Raw genomic sequence first — 9,274 nt, 5'->3', positions numbered from 1 at the left:
TTATGTCCATCATAGGGCGGGACTGGGCGTGACTGTGAGCGGCGCCGAAAAAAGCCGAGAACACTCGGGTATGTGTATCTCGGCTCTTGTCGGATCCGAGATACACATACCCGAGTGTTCTCGGCTTTTTTCGGCGCCGCTCACAGTCACGCCCAGTCCCGCCCTATGATGGACATAACACAGGTCCAGGGGCGGGACTGGGCGTGACGGCGGCGCCGGAAAAAGCCGAGAACACTCGAGTATGTGTATCTCGGCTCCCTGCAGTCTCGGCGCCATTTTTTGAATCTACACCGAGTGCACAAAGCTGCACTGACATGGCTGGACTGGGGCAGACCTGCACTAACGAAGCTGCACTGGGGCAAGGCTGCACTGAGGCAAAGCTTCACTGACAAGGCTGCACTGGGGCAAAGCTGCACTGACAAGGCTGCACTGGGGCAAAGCTGCACTGACAAGGCTGCACTGACAAGACTGCACTGGGGCAAGGCTGCACTGACACTGAAAAGGCTGCAGATGGAAAGATAAGGCTGCATTGATGGGCATTTTAATGTAAGTTTTTTTTTCCTTAAACTACCCTCCTAAAAATTTTTTTTCCTTAAAATTCTCTCCTAAACTTGGGGTGCGTGTTATACGCCGGCGCGTGTTATACGCCGATAAATACGGTACTTTAAATATCGTGCCTGGGGCCATGTGTTTAGAACAGTACCGCAGCAAAACAACATTTCTAAAGGAAAAAAATGTAAATCAGAACTGCTTGCGCCTGTAATGTATTGCCAGATCCCAGCAATATACATAAAAATCATTGAAAAAAAATACCTGGGTTCCCCCCCCCCCCCAGTCCATTACCAGGCCCTTTGGGTCTGGTATGAATATTAAGGGAAACCCTGCACCAGAATTTAAAAAATAAATGTTGTGGGGGTCTCCCCCCAAAATCCATACCAGGCCCTTCAGGTCTGGTATGGGTTTTAAGGGGAACCCCAAGCCAAAATTTAAAAAAAATTGCATGGGGGTCCCCCCAAAATCTATACCAGACCCTTATCTGAGCATGCAACCTGGCAGGCCGCAGGAAAAGTGGGAGGACGACGAGAGAGCGTTCCCCCTCCTGAACCATACCAGGCCACATACCCTCAACATGGGGAGGGTGTTTTAGGGTCCCCCACAAAACACCTTGCCCTCATATTGATGGGGACAAGGGCCTCTTCCCCACAACCCTTGCCCGGTGGTTGTGGGGTTCTGCAGGCTTATCAGAATCTGAAAGCCCCCTTTAACAAGGGGACCCCCAGATCCCGCCCCCCCATTTGAATGGGTATCGGGTACATTGTACCCCTACACATTCACCAAAAAAGTGTCAAAAAAGTAAAAATGACAGTAGACAATTTGGGACAACTCTTTTATTAAAAAGTGTCCCGCGATGTCCATTCATCTTCAATCACAGCGCTGACCAGCTGAGAAAAAAAAACGAAAAAACTCCGTCTCGATGGGACGCTCCCGCCGACTGCAGCCTTTTTGCTTTGACAGCTGTTATATAGCTGATATCATGTGACGTCACATAATGTCAGAGGGGGCGGGGTCACCCATTTACGTCACCGGGTGGCCCCGTCCTCAGCTATATAACAACTGTCAAAGCGAAAAGGCTGCATACAGAGGCAGAGTTATTCCTTTTTTTTTTTTTTCGGTCCGTTGGAGCTGTGATCGAAGATGGATGGACATCGCAGGACTTTTTTTTTTAATAAAGGACAAATTTGTCTCCTGTCATTTTTACTTTTTTGGGTGAATGTGTAGGGGTACAATGTACCCGATACCCATTCACATATGGGGGGTGGGATCTAGGGATCCCCTTTTTAAAGGGGCTTCCAGATTCCGATAACCCGCCCGCAGACCCCCGCAACCACCCGGCAAAGGGTTGTGGGGAAGAGGCCCTTGTCCCGATCAACATGGGGACAAGGTGTTTTGGGGGGACCCCAAAACACCCTCCCCATGTTGAGGGCAAGTGGCCTGGTATGGTTCAGGAGGGGGGGCGCTCTCTCACCCCCTCTCTTTTCCTGCGGCCTGCCAGGTTGTGAGCTCGGATAAGGGTCTGGTATGGATTTTGGGGGGGACCCCCGCGTCATTTTGTTTTTAAATTTTGGCACGGGTTCCCCTTAAAATCCATACCAGACTTGAAGGGTCTGGAATGGATTGGGGGGGACCCCCAGACCAATTTTTTTAATTTTGGCGCAGAGTTCCCCTTAATATCCATAACAGACCCGAAGGGCCTGGTAATGGACTAGGGGTGGGGAGAACCCATGCCGTTTTCTTTTCAATGATTTTTATCTATATTGGATCTGGCAATGCATTATAGCCGCGAGCAGCTTTAAATGACGTTTTTTTACTTTACAAATTTAATTTTGCTGCTCTCATTCATAAAACTATGTATGGCCGCTATGTAAGCAGCCTAACATAGCGTAGGGCGTGGACTCCATATATAGATTCATGCATTGCATGAATCTATCTATGGCCGCCACTCCCACCCCCTATTCAGGCGCCCGGCGCCTGAATTACAGCAGCGGGGGGTGTTTTTGAAGCACCTGATTAGAGCCATAGGCTCTAATAGGCGTCAAAAAAGGTGACCTGCGAGCGCCATGCTGGGCGCTCGCAGGTCACTCAGCTTCATTAGAAAAGCGAATGAATATTCGCTTTCCTAACACTAAACCGCCTCTCCGCCAATCAAGTGCTTGGATCTGTTACCCATCACCTGATTGGCTGAAACGACAGGCGCTGTGATTGGACGCCAGGCATCCAATCAAAGCAGAGGACGGGAAGAGAAGACGAGGAAGACATCAAGGAGCTGTCCCACCGAGACAGGTAAGTGCAGACGGCGGGGGCACACTGGCAGCATTTGATATGGCACAGTGGCTGCGTTTGATGGGACACAGTGGGAGCAATTGATGGGCACAGTGGCGGCAATTCATGGGCACAGTGGCAGCAATTGATGGGCACAGTGGCAGCAATTGATGTTCACAGTGGGAGCAATTGATGGGCACAGTGGCGGCAATTGATGGGCACAGTGATAGCAATTGATGGGCACAGTGGGAGCAATTGATGGGCACAGTGGCGGCAATTGATGGGTTTTTTTTCAGAATTTGTCAGTTTGTTTGCGCCCCCCAAAAAAAAAATTGTGAGCACCAGCCGCGACTGAGTACCACAATGGCTCAAAAGTGATATGGTCCAGAAATATTTAGACAGACTAAAGGTCGATCCACCCACGGATCCTAAAAGAATTGAGCTCTGTCATTTCAAAGCCATTGTTTCTAATTTTTAGGGACTCATTAATGACGGGAATGATACCACTGGATTGGCGCAGGGCCAATGTGGTGCCTATATTTAAAAAGGGAACAAATTCTTTACCAAGTAACTATAGACCTGTTCGTTTAACTTCTATAGTTGGGAAGATACTGGAGAGTTTAATAAAAGACCACATAGACGAGTTCTTGCTGGAAAAAAATATTTTAAGCAACAGACAGCATGGATTTATGAAAGACAGATGTCAAACAAATCTGATTTCTTTTTATGAAGAGGTAAATGAAACCTTGGACAGAGGGGTGGCTGTGGACGTTGTATACTTGGATTTTTGCAAAAGCGTTTGACACAGTTCCCCACACACGGCTCATGTGTAAGGTAAAGTCTACAGGCTTGGAAAGATCAGTTTGTAAATGGATAGAAAACTGGCTAAAAGACAGAATTCAGAGAGTAGTGGTTAATGATTCTTACTCTGAATGGTCTAAGGTTATCAGTGGTGTACCCCAAGGCTCAGTGCTTGGACCCTTACTTTTTAATATTTTTATAAATGATATAGGGTCTGGGATTAAAAGTACCATTTCAATATTTGCAGATGACACCAAACTATGCAGAGGAATAAGGTCCTTACAGGATGTATCCAATTTACAAGCCGACCTCAATGCACTGTCTAATTGGGCGACTTATGTGGCAGATGAGGTTTAATGTTGATAAATGTAAAGTTATGCCCTTGGGGGCTAAGAATATGCATTCATCATACATAACGGGGGGGGGGGGGGGGGTACAACTGGGGGAATCCGTAGTGGAGAGGGATCTGGGAGTTTTGGTAGAACATAAGCTCAATAATAACATGCAATGCCAAGCTGCGGTTTCCAAAGCGAGCAAAGTCCTTTCTTGCATTAAGAGAGGTATTGATTAGAGAGAGAGAGAGAGAGAGAGAGAGAGATATGATTTTGCCCCTGTACAAATTTATTAGGAAGACCTCATCTGGAATATGCAGTTCAGTTTTGGGCACCAGTTATCAAAGGGGATATCGGGGAACTGGAGAAAGTGCAGAAAAGGGCAACCAAACTGATAAGAGGCATGGAGGAGCTCAGCTATGAGGAAAGATTACAGAAGCTGAATTTATTCTTTCTTGAGAAGAGGAGATTAAGGGGGATATGATCAACATGTCAAATACATAAAGCCCCTTTCACAATGGGGTGGGAGGTGCGTCGGTGGTAAAGCGCCGCTATTATTAGCGATGCTTTACCGTCGTTTTAGCGGCGGTATTCGGCCGCTAGCGGGGCAGTTTTACCCCCACTAGCGGCTGAGAAAGGGTTAAAAACCACCGAAAAGCGCCTCTGCCCCATTGATTTCAATGGGCAGGAGCGGTGAAGGAGCGGTTTATACACCGCTCCTTCCCCGCCCCGAAGATGCTGCTAGCAGGACTTTTTTCCTGCTAGTGCACCGCTTTCACACTGGAGACACAGCAGCGGCTGTTTCGGGTCGGTTTGCAGGCACTATTTTTAGCGCAACAGCGCCTGCAAACCGCCCCAGTGTGAAAGGGGTCTAAGAGGTCCATATAGTGAACTTGGTGTTGAGTTATTCACTTTGTGGTCAACACAGAGGACAAGGGGGCACTCTTTATGCCTAAAGGAAAAGAGATTTTGTCTCTAAATACGGAAAGGTTTCTTCACAGTAATGCCCTGTACACACGATCGTACATTCTGACAAAAAAATCCATCGGATTTTTTTCCGACGGATGTTGGCTTAAACTTGTCTTGCATACACACGGTCACACAAAGTTGGTCGGAAATTCCGACCGTCAAGAACGCTGTGACGTACAACACGTACGACGAGCCGAGAAAAATGAAGTTCTATAGCCAGTGCTGCTCTTCTGCTTGATTCTGAGCATGCGTGGCACTTTGTGCGTCGGAATTGTCTACACACGATCGGAATTTACGCAAACGGATTTTGTTGTCGGAAAATTTTAGAGTCAGCTCTCAAACTTTGTGTGTCGTAAATTCCGACGGAAAAAGTCCAATGGAGCCTACACACGGCCAGAATTTCCGACAACAAGCTCCGATCGCACATTCTCCGTCGGAAAGTCCGACCATGTGTACGGGGCATAAGAGCTGTGAAAATGTGGAATAGACTCCCTCCAGAGGTTTTTCTAGTCAGTTCAGTAGATTGCTTTAATAGATTGCTTTAAGAAAGGCATGGATTCTTTCCTAAATGTACATATTATAACTAGGTACTAACATTCATAGGTAAAGTTGATCCAGGGAAAATCCGATTGCCTCTTGGGGGTCAGGAAGGATTTTTTTCCCCTGCTGTAGCAAATTGGATCATGCTTTGCTGGGGTTTTTCGCCTTCCTCTGGATCAATTGTGGCTATAGGATTGGGTATGTGGGATTGTTTGATATTATTTATTTATTTTTATGGTTGAACTGGATGGACTTGTGTCTTTTTTCAACCTGACTAATTATGTAACTATATGTAAGTACCTGAAGCCCGAGGACATAGCAGAAGGTAAGGCCAGAGCAAAACAAATCCTGCAGCACTGAGCACACATCTCTGGCTGAATGAAAACAAGATTGTCGGGAGCGCTGTACAGTCACATGTAATGCTGGTCCGCCAGTGTCTTCCAGAAATGTATACCTTCAGACATTGCAAGGTACTGATCAGCCTCCCCCTAGCTATGTACTCTTTTTATTTTTCTTTATAGATGCACACTGCTTAATCACACTGATAAGGTCTCTGGAAGGCTGCAGCTTGCCTGCAATCTGTGTCCAGTGACAGGGTCACAGTGGTTGGTTGTTAACCATTTCAGCTCAGCTATTTAGCCAGAGCTCTGTGTGTGCTGCATATTTTGATGTTTTTGTGAAGGATTTACTGCTGATTCAGACTAGAAGTTTCACAGACCCATTAACTGTTTACTGTCCTCCACTAATCCCATAGTTGCCAACATTGTAAAAAAAAAAAGTGGGACACTTTTGTGGCTGTAGGCGGAGCCGTGCAATAATTAGGGGGCGGGGCATTTGTTTGCAGGCGTGGCTTAGGAAAAATATACAAGTGGCGCGCTTGGCGCGCCGCGGCGAAGTGTGGGCGTGGTTTACGCGTCATAGTGGGCGTGGCTTAAATGGGCGTGGCTCAAGAGGGTGTGGTTAGAGTCTGAGATGAATGAGGGATGGAGAGGGAAAGGGGGAAAGGGGGAGAGGGGGAGAGGGGAATGACGGGACAGCAGCCCCAGATCCTACACAATAAAAATATGTGTATTCTAGAAAGTTTAACAATCAGCAGATAAAAATACTCCAAACACCTGGTGTTAGCACTTCAATCATCCCGGCACCATGGTTGTTATGGTGTCAGGATGATTGAAGTGCATTATTTCTATTATGATATTGTAATATAAAATGAAATCATTCAACTCACCATATTGCAGAATCAGTGGGATCCCTGAGTGTGTCACTAGCCACGTCGCCTGCCACCAGCCGTCCATCCTTGCATCAGGTGCCCCCAGCAGAGTCCGTCCTTGCATCAGGTGTCCCCAGCGGAGCCCCCCTTACATCAGATGTCCCCAGTGGAGCCCCCCTCACACCAGGAGTCCCCAGCGGAGCCCCCCCTCACACCAGGTGCCCCCAGCGGAGCCCCCCCTCACCTCAGGTGCCCCCAGCGGAGCCCCCCTTACATCAGGTGCCCCCAGCGGAGCCCCCCCTTACATCAGGTGTCCCCAGCGGAGCCCCCCCTCACATCAGGTGCCCCCAGCGGAGCCCCCCCTTACATCAGGTGTCCCCGGCAGAGCCCCCCTCACATCAGGTGTCCCCGGTGGAGCCCCCCCTCACATCAGGTGTCCCCGGCGGAGCCCCCCCTCACATCAGGTGTCCCCAGTGGAGCCCCCCTCACATCAGGTGTCCCCAGTGGAGCCCCCCTTACATCAGGTGTGTCCCCAGTGGAGCCCCCCCTCACATCAGGTGTCCCCAGTGGAGCCCCCCTTACATCAGGTGTGTCCCCAGTGGAGCCCCCCCTCACATCAGGTTTCCCCAGTGGAGCCCCCCTTACATCAGGTGTGTCCCCAGTGGAGCCCCCCTCACATCAGGTGTCCCCAGTGGAGCCCCCCTCACAACAGGTGTCCCCAGTGGAGCCCCCCCTCACATCAGGTGTCCCCAGTGGAGCTCCCCTTACATCAGGTGTGTCCCCAGTGGAGCCCCCCTTACATCAGGTGTATCCCCAGTGGAGCCCCCCTTACAAATTCCCACAGCGGTGCGCCCCCCCTCCCCTACCTCAGAGGTGCCCTAGTGTGTCCACCGGTGTCTTGTCGAATAGCGCATGGCTAGAACCCCCGCCCCTTTCCATAACAGGCTGGCAGCAGGGCGGGGGTAGGCGGGGCGAGGCGGAGGGTGGGCAGCGATGGAGGAGCTCCGTCTAGCCCCCCCCAGCCATCTTCCTGAGCTTCTTTAAGATGGCATTGTCTCCGCCGGCCGCAGACCTCTAGCGGCGGCGGCGGCGAAAATCGAGAACCGGATTTCTCGGGACATTTCCCGGGACACCAAAAATTCTGGAATGGAGTGTAAGTCCCGGGAAATCCGGGACAGTTGGCAACTATGTAATCCTGACCAGTTCACAGTTTGCAAGAAAATGTTTATTTTGGAAATTAAATGTGCTGCTGCCTTGTCACTTGGTTTTACTTTTCAAAAGAGGATTACTGACTTGATCTCGCAGAGTTGGTTTAAATAGAATGACACAGCCCTGCGATACTATATACTTGTACACTGAGTTCAACCATAAACGCAGTCTCTGACCATCTCCTGTACTATGTCTGCAGTCTCGGACTATCTCTTGTATCATGTCTGCAGTCTCTGACCATCTCTTGTATCATGTCTGCAGTCTCCAATCATTTATATCATATCTGCAGTCTCTGATCATCTCTTGTACCATTGCTTCAGTCTCTGATCATCTCTTGTATCATGTCTGCAGTCTCTGATCATATCTGCAGTCTCTGATTGTGCCGCCCCAACGGGGCATAGAATTTATATAGATTGTTCCTTAACTATTTCCTATGGACGTTTTATATTTAGTTTACATGCTGCCATTTAGTGACCTTTTGTGGTAATGCACTTGTTTTCTTATGTTCTTTTTCCCTTATGTTACGACACACTTCCTTTGTATGTAATGCTCCATCCTTCTTCCTGAGATTGTACTTCCTGTGTCATGGATGCAGCTAACAGGCCACATGTACCAGGGCACATGTATTCTGCATAGTAAGCTACAGACAATGTGATCTTCTGACCGCATAAATACTACAACCTATTCACCCATTTGTATCCTGTCATCTGCTGTAACCTGATGTTCAGAATAAAAGCACATTTGTGGATGGAATCGGTTATTTGTGAGTTCAAGCAATCTGATGAGGATTGTCCTCAGTGATTATATCTTATACAGGCCAGGCATAGAGGTCTCACAAGGGATAAATCGCTTCACAACAATCGGAATAATGTCAGAATAAAGTCAGAATAATGATCATCTCTTGTATCATATCTGCAGTCTCTGATCATCTCTTGTATCATGTCTGCAGTCTCTGATCATCTCTTGTATCATGTCCTCAGTCTCTGACCATCTCCAGTAGTGTGTCTTACATATATACAACTCACATTACTCACTACATAGGATGTGTGTGAGTAATATGAGGTGTATATGTGTGACATAGGCTGCATGTGAGTGACATTATACACACACACAGAAAATGTTCACACATATACTCATGTGTCGGGGTGGGGGGGTCTTGTCCCGTTCGTCACCTCCCTGAAATGAGTTTTTGCAGGTTGGGATGTCTGCAGATGTCAAATTGGGAGCAGCAGCTGTGTCCATACAGCCATGTCATCTCAACTGACATGAATGGTACTGCTTTCTCAGAGATGCAAGGAACACCTGTGCATCCCCGTATGGGCAAACATGATTCTCACACTGGCATAGGCTTAAATGCACCACTGTGAATGGGGCCTTACTCCTGACCCCTACA

The sequence above is a fragment of the Aquarana catesbeiana genome, linkage group LG03, assembly GCF_042186555.1.
Source record: "Aquarana catesbeiana isolate 2022-GZ linkage group LG03, ASM4218655v1, whole genome shotgun sequence".
Lineage (NCBI taxonomy): Eukaryota > Metazoa > Chordata > Amphibia > Anura > Ranidae > Aquarana > Aquarana catesbeiana.
This window is presented reverse-complemented; position numbering follows the sequence as displayed.